Consider the following 13,180-nt stretch of genomic DNA (forward strand, 5'->3'; position numbering starts at 1 on the left):
CACACACACACACACACACACACACACACACACACACACACACACACACACACACACACACACGCACGCACGCACACACATATATATATATATATATATATATATATATATATATATATAAAATTACGATATTCTTAATATTCTCTCTTAGCAACACCAGCATCTTTACTCATCACAGGTTTATCCATAAATAACTAGTCTTGTGGAAGTATCTCTCTATACTAATCTTCAACTATGTGAAGTCTTCTCTATATTATTATTAACCTTTAGACTGCTGAGAAAGTCACTTTTGTGGTTCTTGAGTTTGCGTTAAAATACTATTATTTTTAATAGTATTTCAAATACTAAATGTATTAAATATATATGTGTGTATGTAGCCTACGCAATGCGTGTCTCTTCGGTGCCCGCTTTGCGCTTGTTCGCACTTATGTCGCCGAAACATATGCAATAATTGTAATGCTGCATAACAACCTGTTTTGAAAATTATCATTTGAAAAAAAATTTTATCATATAATTTTATCATAAAATTTTATCATAATTACGGAAAAAAGTTAACAAAAAAAACATAAAAAATTTATAAAACAAGTAAAGAATAAAAAAATTCAAAAATTAAACATTAAAAAACCAAACAAAAAAAACTGCATGAATCTATATATTTACTATATGTTTATATTATTTATATTGTCAATATTGCGCTTAGGACTTGAAATTTCATAAATCTATGCTCAGAATTAGAATCAGCGATACCAAAAACCCCCAAAATACACTATTTTTAAGAAAATAAAAATTTTTTATATTTAATCGTACGTTCCCTGTCGGGAAAGCCACTTTTGTGGCTCTGTACAAATCTTAAAATTCTGCACCATGTGTGTTACTTGTATAGAACAATTTTTTAGAAAAAAAACCACTTTTTTAATGAAAAATGCCGGCAGTCTAAAGGTTAACGATATCAATGAGACATATGTTACGAAGAATACAACATGCTATGATAACGTGTGGAATTATATCATCCCGATTCATGTCAAGGAACTTTAGTCTCCTTAAATCTTCCTTTAAGCAGAAAAAATGCTCTCTCAATAACTTGCCTTGTTTTAGCATGAATATCGTTGAAGTTCTTTTGAATCTAAAAGAGAAATAAAAGATACACTTAACTTAAAAATATATATTGTAGCATATTATATAATTACATGAGTTAAATTTCCAAGGTTACGATACGAAGGAATACACCATGTAAGCACAGAGTAAGCTTTGTTCCCAATTATGAACTCTTTTGCTGGAAAATAGTGATGGTAATTATTGTGAATTTCTTTCCACCAGTCACTATTTCTAAAGATTCGAATGTCATTGACAAATGAAGCGATATCTTGCGAAGTCTGTAAAATGTAACTCTGTATCCATACTGCTTGGAAAGTTATTGAAAAATGGTTCTTCTTATTTATATAATATTGAGCGTTATTCTAAAAATAAAGTACAAGTTACAATATAGAATCATAAATTAAAATATATTATAGAGATTGTTCACAAACCTTTGGAGCCTTTATGTCAATATATGATCCATTTATTATTACAAATACATTAAGTAACCCAGCAATCTGCTGAAAGGCTTCTTTCACATGAGTTCTTCTTTCAGGCCATCAATTACATTACTAGCTATATTATTTAAAGCTCTTACAAATCTCATAAAACTGACACTTAAAGAACTTTTAGCAATATCAAATCGTTCTCCCATCGATCTGCCAAACAAAAAATAATAAAATATAAACCTAACTATAAGTAGTGTAGACGATTTATATTTTAGTTTATTTAAAAAATTTATTTTACCTATAAAAATCTGGGGTTGCAAATACAACCACAGAACAACCAAAAGTTGTTTACGAACTGAAATCATTAACCTGCCATCATTGTTTTAATTTGACAAAACTTTTGCAAGTCTTTGCTCAAGCAATTCATATGTTTCTGGCATCCGAAAATGTTCCCGAATTGATTGCTTGATCAACGTGTGGTCTGTTCTTTTCAGCTGCACTTCAGCTGAACTGGTGCAATAAGTTAAAGTGAGATAAATATATTTTTTCTCACTCTAACTTATTGCATCAGTTTAGCAGTGCAGCTGAAAAGAACAGACCACTGGAATTATTTCTTTCACATAACTTTCTACCCTTTGAGGTTTTATTTGGTAACCACGTATATTTATCCGTCTTCTCAATTCCAACTGAATTTTTTCGTCATTATTACTGTCACTGTCATCGCTATTACTTTCTATATCCAACTATATGATTATAAATATATCTGAATTTGCAGCAATGATATATTTGCAAGAATACATTTGCGACGTTGATTTCGTTCTGCCATTTTTCAACAAAACCACTATATATCATTCACAAATGTATCGAGAAAGCACTTTATCCCCACCATATCATTCGAACTTCCAAGGCTCAATTCTCGATAGTGTCGAATAAGATGCGCATGTGAAAATCTTGTAGTTCACGTTATGTATACCATAGATTTTCGCATGCGTATCTCATTCGACATTGTTGAGAATTAGGCTCCCGGCACTCATTCGCTTATATATATAAATAAAAATAAAAAGATCTTACAAAGTAAAAGTACGCCAAGTACATAAAAACGAGTAAATTGTACCTAACAAAAACTCTCCATAAAAATCCCAACAAAAATCCCAATTAAAAACCTCTGTAAATGGTTGTGTAAAAAAGTAACTTAACAAAACATTTAATCCAAACAATTATAAAAAATAAAATTCGATTAAAACATATGAAATTAGTAAAATGATCTAAATACATGATTCATTATTATCAAATTACAATAGATTATAACTAATGATCTATTACCAGGTCTGTAAATATGAAACCAGAATTTGCCCATAGATGGCCCTAGCTGTCAATGTAGTTACCGTCAAACCGTGTTATTGGCGCCATTTCCTTATTGACATCTCTGACAAAGATTTTCAACTTACAACAATACAAGTTTCATACAACAGCATAGTTTGTAATAGCGTTGAACATGTCGAATTTTGTGCCTGGAAACTACGGATAGCATTGATTTTCTGTTACCATTTGAAGAAAACTGCTACAGAATCGCATTGAATGCTTGTCGAAGCTTACGGTGAACATGCTCTTGGTAAATCACAGTGCTTTGAGTGGTTTAAAAAATTCAAAAGTGGCGATTTTGACGTGAGAAACGAAGAACGTGAAAGACCACCGAAAAAGTTTGAAGACAGCGAATTGCAAGCATTGTTGGATGAGGATGACACTCAAACGCAACAAAAATCGCGGATCAATTAAATGTGACACGAGAAGCCGTCTCCACGTTTGAAAGCCATGGGAAAGATCCAGAAGATGGGAAAATGTGTTCCACATGAAATGAATGAAAGACAGCAGGAAAACCGAAAAACCATTTGCAAAATGCTGCTCGCCAGGTAAAAGAAAGTCATTTCTCCATCGAATTGTGACTGGCGATGAAAAGTGGATATATTTTGAGAATCCTAAGCGTAAAAGATCATGGGTAACTCCAGGCGAACCATTGACATCGACTGCAAAGCCAAATCGCTATGGACGGAAGACAATGCTCTATGTTTTGTGGGATCAGAAGGGTGTGATCTATTATGAACTGCTAAAACCTGGTCAAACCGTTAATACTGAACGCTATCGACAACAAATGATCGATTTGAATCAAGCTTTGCGTGAAAAACGACCAGAATATAAAAAAAGGCAACACAAAGTGATTTTGCTTCATGATAATGCACCATCACACACAGCAAAACTGGTTAAGGAAACGATTGAGGCGTTTAGTTGGGAAATACTTTCGCATGCGGCTTACTCACCAAACTTGGCTCCGTCCGATTACTATTTATTTGCATCGATGGGACACGCACTTGCTAAGCAACGCTTCACTTCTTACGAAAATGTACGAAAATGGCTCGACGACTGGTTTGCTTCAAAAGAGCAACAGTTTTTTTGGCGTGGCATCCACAAATTGTCAGACAGGTGGGAAAAATGTATAGCTAGCGATGGGCAATACTTCGAATAAAATATTTTTTATCATTTTCATACAAAAAACGTGTATTTTCTATACAAAAATTCCGGTTTCATATTTACATACCTGGTATATTACTAAGTTACAATAGATATAACTGATATAAAAGACCAATGTATAAAAATAAAACTCAAATAACAAACTCAAATAACATAATAAATAACTTAAAAAAAAAATTTTTATACATAGTAACCAAAGTAAAGTACAAAAACTTGGCTTGTCTGGATCGTATTAAAACAAGCACACATTTGGCCTTCCTCCGCCTCCTTCTTACACAAATCACACATTTTAAATTTATACAGTGAAGACTATATTCCAAATACGCGACCCGGGTACGCCAAGTTTTTGTATTTTGGTTATTATGTATAAAAATATTTTTTTTTTAAGTTTTTTGTTATGAGTTTGATTTTTATATATTGGTCTTTTATATCAGTTATATCTATTCTAACTTGGTAATATAATGGCTTATTAGTTATAATCTATTGTAATTTGATAATAATGAATCATGTACTTAGATTATTTTACTAATTTCATATATTTTAATTAAGTTTTATTTTTTATAATTTTTTTGATAAAAATGTTTTGTTAGGTTGCTTTTTTACACAACTATTTATAGAGGTTTTCCTGAAAAACCAAATATTTTCCTAATCCTGAAACCTGTAATAAGTACGGCAAACTCAGATATCTGACTGATATATTACGTAGCATCGTAAAATAATCCCTGAAATAATGCTACATTTTTCGGCTGCCACGGTGGTTGTGATAGTTGAGACATCAGCATGTATGAACACATTAAATTTTTTGATTTTCACAATGTATCACCAATATCACAGAGTTTGTTGCACATTTTACATAGGTTGTGAGAATTACGATAATATACACACTTCAGAAACTGAAAAATAACGCGATAAAACACAAGAAATTTCCGAGATGTCAAGCGAGACCTAGCGTGAGCCTGGAATGCTGATTTCTGATTCGATGCATCGAGAATCGATTCTTTTTTGACGATCGATTATTTTCTGCGATTCTTTGGATGGTTGATTAATCGAGAATCAATTTTTTTCTGTACTGAATTGAGAATCGATTGTTTATAGAGCCCTCTCGGACGTAGTGTCAGGATCACAGACTTCTATATACTACTAGACTGCTAATTCCCTTATATAGTGCTTTACAAAATTGACCCTGAAAAGTATGTATTAAGCGGGGAGCACACACTCTTACACAGAGTATAATGTACAACGCATAAGAAAATTGACCAGTCAGAGTTCTCATTTCTATTACCATGATGAAAATGAAGGACTCTGATTGGTTTATTTTCTCATGCGTTGTGCATTATGTCTTTATGAAAGAGTATGTGCTCCCCACTTTACGCAGGCTTTAGGAAGACCCGTCCCCAAAGTTTGTATTTTTTTTTGCAGGCCAGAGCAAGACAGTGACACAGAATATGCACACTGTTCTTTCCTCAGTAGCCATACAATCGGCACGAATCATTTTCTACGATTCTCAATTTAAGCAAGTGGATTTTTAGGGTCGCATGTCCTGTCAAAAGTCCAATTGCAGCCCCCAACCTTATCTTTCCCATTGATAACAGTTAACTGAATGTTTGAATCTATTAAAATTGTTATTGTACTTATAAAAATAAGCAAAAAAGCAATAAAGACATTTGAAAAAATAATGGTATAATCTATCACAACTCTGCACCTCTATACACTCTCCAGTCCGACAATGATATTAACCTTGAGAAATTAATTTATGGATCTTAGGTACTTTTGAACGTTGCCAACGCTATCCCCTCTTTTTTATGGATTTTGTCCGCTTACCAAAATAATCGATGCATCGAGAATCGATTTTCTTTTGACGATGCATCGATTTTTTTAATTGATAGAAAAAAAATCGATTCTTGAGAATCGATTCAGAAGAATCGACATCTCTCAGGCCTAGTGTGAGCCTGTCAGCTAGGCTGACACAGTTATTTTGACTTTAGACTTTCTGCGGTGAGATAGCAAAGCCTTAAACAATTGATATCTCAGAAAGAAAAACCGACCGCTGAAAATTTGTATTTTGGGTTGTGATAATTTCAGATCTCAGAATTAACTGCACTAATTTTTTTCAGATTGATCGCAATTGAAAGCTTATATTAACGTTTCTGTCAGAAATGCAATTAGATTTTTTTCTTGGTAACGTCGTATATCATGAACATAGTCACATCTCGGTCTCGGTCTGTCATTCTCGGATCTGGTATTCTCGGATTCGTCTTATGTACTAGGCGTCGCGACGCTATCGCGTCGCTTAAGGAGATGCTGGACGTTGAGAGATGTCGATTCTTCTGAATCGATTTTTTTTCCATCAATTAAAAAAATCGATGCATCGTCAAAAAAAAATCGATTCTCGATGCATCGATTATTTTGGTAAGCGGACAAAATCCATAAAAAAGAGGAGATACGTTCAAAAGTTCCTAAGATCCATAAATTAATTTCTCAAGGTTAATATCATTGTCGGACGGGAGAGTGTATAGAGATGCAGAGTTGTGATAGGTTATACCATTATTTTTTCAAATGTCTTTATTGCTTTTTTGCTTATTTTTATAAGTACAATAACAATTTTAATAGATTCAAACATTCTAGATGACGAACTCGAATGTCGATAATGCAGTCGATCGTCACTAACATAATCACGCTATCCTTTTCGTATTTCTTGTATATATAGAACTTACATGAATGTGTGTTTTACCATATTTAACGGAAAACCTAACCATATATGTATAGAAATCTTTCTGCAAACTTTTTCGATATTCTTAAGCTTTCAAATGCAGATGCGAAGGTAGAGCAATGTTCTTTAAAATGTTTCTGGAGTATCTGCACTTTCGGTATGTACAAGCTGCAAAACTTTTGGATTAGACAAATATTACGCTAACTGACAGCTTGAGATTTTACATTAAAAATGTTTTGTTTGTGTTCGTCACATATCGAGCAATGTTCCTATTTATTTTTACACGTACTTTCATTGCGTAAAAGCATTTGTAATTCTATGTAACCAATACGACGTAAACTTCCCTTATAGAAATATCATACTAAGAATCATTGATAATTACTTATTATCCAGTATTTTTAATACTGAAAATAAGTAATTATCAATGATTCTTAGTATGATATTTCTATAAGGGTTTGCAGAAAAATGTCGGTAAAGTATTTTGTCGGTAAAATTTTCAGCTTCAGCATCCCCTTAATCCCGAAGATTTATTATAATCTTTGACAAATGCCTACCTATCTTGCTGATCCTTTCGAAATCCGTTATACAATAGAGAATTTTCTTTTCACAATAGGTAGCTCATGGACCTCGTTTCATGGTACTTCGTAAATAATAGCAGATCGTAGTAGTTTCGATTGTTTTTATCTGCGAGCAGGATAAAAACTTCGTTGAATAAAGAAATATCTCATTCAGAAAAACCGCACAGTATAAAAGCATTATTAACGTCGAGCACCGGGGAGAATCGCGAAAAATGAGAAGGATAGATCGTGACATAATTCTTACGAGAGACGCGAATAGCGGCGTGTCCTTCTTATTAAGACAAAATCCCTTTGTCCGCTTTTTGGTGAGTCGTCGATTTTTGAACTTCTCACACGATTCAGAAGAGATACCCTTACAAAAATATTCCACCGTTTTTATCCTCATCTGGCTAGATTTTGCCCGTTTTTAGTCCATTTTCTACCCTTCGAGTAGGAATTTAAAAGAGGGCTTTGTAAAGGTCTTCTTTTAATTTTTATTTTTCCTCATTTCTGTCTAGGCGCCATTCAAGCAAACCGAATAGGCCCTGTACAGAGATATAACGTCTTTTGTAAGTCCGATTCAGGGTCCGATTTGTAAATCTGACGAGGCCCTATTCTGGTACGCCTATGTAGGCCCTATCTGGACACTCCTAAGTAGAAAAAATATTCTTTTATGTATACTTTTACATACAACTTTTGTGTGCATCTTCTTAGCATATTATTTATTCTTGCACAGTAGTCTTTTTATTTATACTTTTTTTCTAATAGAAACTATTCGCAAAAGTTACAGCGCGCTTGCTGATTTTATTTGAAAACTTTAGCAGATTGCTCCTTTTTAACACACTTTTTTCAGCTGATGAGTGAAAGTACGTTAATACGTTCCTCTTTTATTCACTTTTGTTTCAATATAGATCTGTATTAAAACGAAACTGAGTAAAAGAGGAACGTATTAACATGATGTCACTCACTAGCTGAGAAAAGAGTATTAAAATCGAGCAATCTGCTAAAAAATACTCATGCATACTCGCATATACTCGTTGTATTTTCAACTAAAATTAAAAATAGGACCGAGTGCTACTATTAATTAAAAATTATTAAATTATATCGTCTTGTTTCTTTTTTTATTCCTATTATAGGAATATAAATATATACTTTTATAATTATTAAATTATATCGTCTTGTTTCTTTTTTTATTCCTATTATAGGAATATAAATATATACTTTTATAATTATTAAATTATATCGTCTTGTTTCTTTTTTTATTCCTATTATAGGAATATAAATATATACTTTTATAATTATTAAATTATATCGTCTTGTTTCTTTTTTTATTCCTATTATAGGAATATAAATATATACTTTTATAATTATTAAATTATATCGTCTTGTTTCTTTTTTTATTCCTATTATAGGAATATAAATATATACTTTTATAATTATTAAATTATATCGTCTTGTTTCTTTTTTTATTCCTATTATAGGAATATAAATATATACTTTTATAATTATTAAATTATATCGTCTTGTTTCTTTTTTTATTCCTATTATAGGAATATAAATATATACTTTTATAATTATTAAATTATATCGTCTTGTTTCTTTTTTTATTCCTATTATAGGAATATAAATATATACTTTTATAATTATTAAATTATATCGTCTTGTTTCTTTTTTTATTCCTATTATAGGAATATAAATATATACTTTTATAATTATTAAATTATATCGTCTTGTTTCTTTTTTTATTCCTATTATAGGAATATAAATATATACTTTTATAATTATTAAATTATATCGTCTTGTTTCTTTTTTTATTCCTATTATAGGAATATAAATATATAATTATATTTTTATTCTTATTATATATTAGGGAAGGGCGGGCAAGATGAAACGCTTTTTGAAACGTTTTTGTCGTAAAAACATGGTTAAAATAAAATTATTTTTCAAAAACGATGACATATGGCATACAGTTTGGATTATTTTCTTAAAAGTTAGCACAAGAAAAAATATATCTCTTAAATTTTCTTATGGAAAAATAACAAAAAGAAAAGTGGTGTTGATTTTTGACTTGTTCAAAAGATGCGAGAAAGATGGAATACCAAATAAAAGTCTTATAATCGATTGTAATATAAAAAAGATCATATATTTATGGATACTTAAATACGTACTTAAAAAGCAATAAATAGTACCAACAAAAGTTAATAGATGCTCAATATTGTTTTTTCCAGCTAATTTGAATGCTAATATTTGCAAAGAGTTTTAGTCATACCATATAATTTTGTGTGCATCTTCTTAGCATATTATTTATTCTTGCACAGTAGTCTTTTCTATTTCTTAATATATTATTTATTCTTGCACAGTAGTCTTTTCTATTTGGAAAATACGTTTTGGAAACGACTTAATTTCTTCGTATAACTGCCTTTTTGTGTTGTCTATACAATATGTCAAGAAGTATAATGTAACCTAAGAATATTTTTGCTTATTACTTGAACTTGTAGGCAAGCCATGTATTTAGGTAGCAAGTTGACATTTAAAAACGTCTTACTGATGTTAGAGACATTATTAAAAAGTTATTTGACGTTACTCTGAGTATAAACAAATTTCAAATATGAATCATATGTAATTATGATTATAATTTAATACAATTATATGTTCACACTTTTTCCCAGCTATTTATTTTATTTATTAATAAAATTTGAATAAATTTGAATAAATTGTTAATAAACTTTAAATAAATTTTATTTTAAGGATAAGATTAAACAAGTCACTTAGTGTTCTATCTTGCCCTTTTTCTTCGTGTCCTCCCAGATAGCACAGAGAATTAAACAAAATTCAAAAAATTCTGTCCTATCCACTCTAAAAGATATTATAAATATGCCACCAATTCTGAGCTCATTTTTATATGCAAAAAGAATTCTTCAGTTCAGTGAAAAGAATTCTGTTTGTATCTAAAAATGAACTCAAAATTGATAACATATGACTGAATCCTCTATGCTATCTCGGTTGTCTTGCCTACAAAATTGCTTAACTAACGAGTAACAAGTTTTTAGGCTAGACTATCATTTTATGTATATTTACCCACAAAGGCACAATTTTATTAATAGACATTATTTGATGTAATAAGCAAACGATTATAATGGATATCGTAAGATTTGTGAAAAGAATTAATTCCACTCAGTAGAGTACGTCAAGTTAAACGATTTAGAAAAATGCATGGAGGATTACTTCGATATGTCGCAGCTTCGCAAAAAAAAAAACGTATAAATCCGCCTCTTTTTTTAATTGCAGGGAAAAGTCTATACTTTATAATGGTTAACATGAAATTTACAAAAAAAATTTAGTCCATCGCGTAAGATACGTCAAATTGTGCAATTTTTTAGAGACGCAACATGTCTTTACTTTTGACTGGTTTTATCTATTATATTATATTTCTAACATTTAAGAAAATATAATAAACTTTTTATATATTCATATCATATTTTTATATATTTATCATATTTTTATATATTCATATCATATATAATAATTAACCTTTATATAACCTATCCACTATAATGATGTTGCCAGCTCTCTAAAAATTAATAATTATTTTTATTCGTGTGCTATCTAAAAATGTGCAATTTAAGTGTTTGTGAGTATTAAAAATGTGCAATATAAATGTTTGTGAGTATTAAAAATGTGCAATATAAGTGTTTGTGAGTATTAAAAACATATTTCACACACAGCATATTTTTCAAAATGCTTTCCGAAAGATAACGTGGAAATTATATTAAAATATAACATTGAAATAATTTAGAAATATTTGTAAAACGTTTCATCAAAATCTTATTCCCTTAAATATTTCAGAAATCGTTTATAATAAGCGTTTATTTATACATTTATACATAAATTTAATTAAATTTTATATGGTTAGGTGGATTCTTTTTCTTTTTGTAATTGTACTGTTTTATAATTACTCAAAGTTTATAGTATTTTATGACTTTATATATTTAATAACAGTTAATAAAAAAATTTTGACTATAAAAATTTAAAGATAACGAAATGGAATGTGCGGAATTTTGAAGACCTCACCTCATTAACTAATTAGGGTTAAATTAACACATATAATAAAATTACAAAAAATATAATTTTTATTAAAATGAAATAATTTTATTAAATCATATTTTCAAAAAATTATATTACTGTGTTAATTACAATACATATAGACGAAATGTAAAACATTTACATCGATCGAAAATCGTGGTGTAGTGTCTAAAGCAACAGACTTATAATCAAAGATATCTCCAGGGTCCAAGTTCTCGAGTCCCACCAGTGCCAGTGAGAATTTTTAAATGTGATGTAACATTGAAATCAAGTAATATAAAATTTCCAATAAAATCTGCAAACACTTGTGACATTTACGAATAGTTTCTAAATATAAAAATACGAATAGTTTCTGTATATAGAAAAAAATATCTGAAATATTTTCCATATATTTTTGAAACATTTCAGATACATTTCAGATAGTACATCATAGCGGACATTTTATGTATCTGAAAGATACATACAATTAAAATATAATACAGATATCTAAAACATGTCTGAAATATTTCTTTGAAATGTTTCTTTGAAATGTTTCATAGTTCATAATGAAAGCCTTTTGAAAGCTTTTTGAAATATGTTGGTGCTGTGTGGGTTTGTGCTCTAAATGCACGTTTGCACATTTCAAATTTCCGTTGCGCTGCACTCATTTATCACCCAAAAATACACTTAATGGTACGTTTTTACTACTCCTTAGCAATCCGTAATCACTACTCGTTTTTAGTAAATATGCCCCTTTCCGACCTATAAACGGGGACATCATACTCGTTGTGTTGAATGCACGCTTTTACTACTCAAATTAAACATTTTCGAGGGCTAAAACTGATGAAATATTTTTATAAGGGTACACGCATCTCCCCTTCTTATTGACTTCCTCCTCTTGTCCTGTCGTTCGTGAGACTGCTCAAATTTATTTTCAGTTGTTGCGTGCTTTCAGCCATTTTAAAACAAACCGCCAGTGATCAGATGAAAAACTCGCTTCTAGGAACAAAGAGTTTATTGCAAAAAGTTTCTGCACTGAGAAAAAATACTTGAAAATTTATTTGTGAGATACAAAGTTTATTTATGTGAAATAAAGTTTATTTCCGCGAATAAACTTTGCGTCTCAGAAGTTCAATTTTCAAGTATTTTTTTCTCAGTGTACTCGGTCAATTGTTTTCAGTCACTGTTAAGTCTTCGTTTAAATTGAATAACTACGCAGAAATGTTTTGGTTGTGGTAACAGACATAAATATTTTATCTGGTCCTTATTCAGTTGTATATAAACTGAAGTTTTTCATATCGTAGAATAAATTGAAAGTTAAATCACGAACTAGCAACAAAATTTCTCACATGTATCAGTTTAAAAATATGAGTGTCTCTCAAGTTTCGTTGAGAGACATCGCTTTGATCCGTTGGAAGTATACGCGATTTGTAATATATGGAGCCTATTTCGACTTGATGCTTTGTTAATGATGCGAAATGATCGGAGCCGATTTGTGCTCAACGCACTGATTTCAAAATAAACCGTACGAAACGTTGCTTCTAAAAAAAGCGACACGTCCAATCGTTGATTCAATCAATTAATGATTATTGATTTTTGACTTCGTAAACTCGCTGCTCGTTGATCCCGTTTATTACGTTCCGTTTGAAGTGGTAGTTATCATTTCGTCAGCTTCCTAAAGTCTTTGAACCCGATTCATGGAGCTGATCGATTAATTGATACCGCAGTCACAATTCCCGCATCAACCTTCCTCTTCTCTCTCTCTCTCTCTCTCTCTCTCTCTCTCTCTCTCTCTCTCTCTC

At 30.7% G+C, this 13,180-nt stretch overlaps 1 long non-coding RNA gene across 3 annotated transcripts in view; it reads right to left on the reverse strand.

Annotated features, from left to right (window-relative positions):
- Window positions 1–647: 647 nt before the first annotated feature.
- The window catches only part of LOC116845334, a 27,386-nt gene continuing 14,853 nt past the window's right edge, over window positions 648–13,180 (reverse strand). For 2 of the 3 annotated variants that reach the window (XR_004378229.1, XR_004378231.1), the window contains 2 exons: window positions 1,527–1,733; window positions 648–1,457 (listed from right to left, as the gene is read on the reverse strand). This is a non-coding gene — a long non-coding RNA (uncharacterized LOC116845334). The remainder of the gene's footprint in view (window positions 1,458–1,526; window positions 1,734–13,180) is intronic. The other variant, XR_004378230.1, reaches the window with a different exon arrangement.

Source organism: Odontomachus brunneus, unplaced genomic scaffold (assembly GCF_010583005.1).
Source record: "Odontomachus brunneus isolate Ranch 3 - 2012 unplaced genomic scaffold, Obru_v1 Obru_scaffold_051, whole genome shotgun sequence".
NCBI lineage: Eukaryota > Metazoa > Arthropoda > Insecta > Hymenoptera > Formicidae > Odontomachus > Odontomachus brunneus.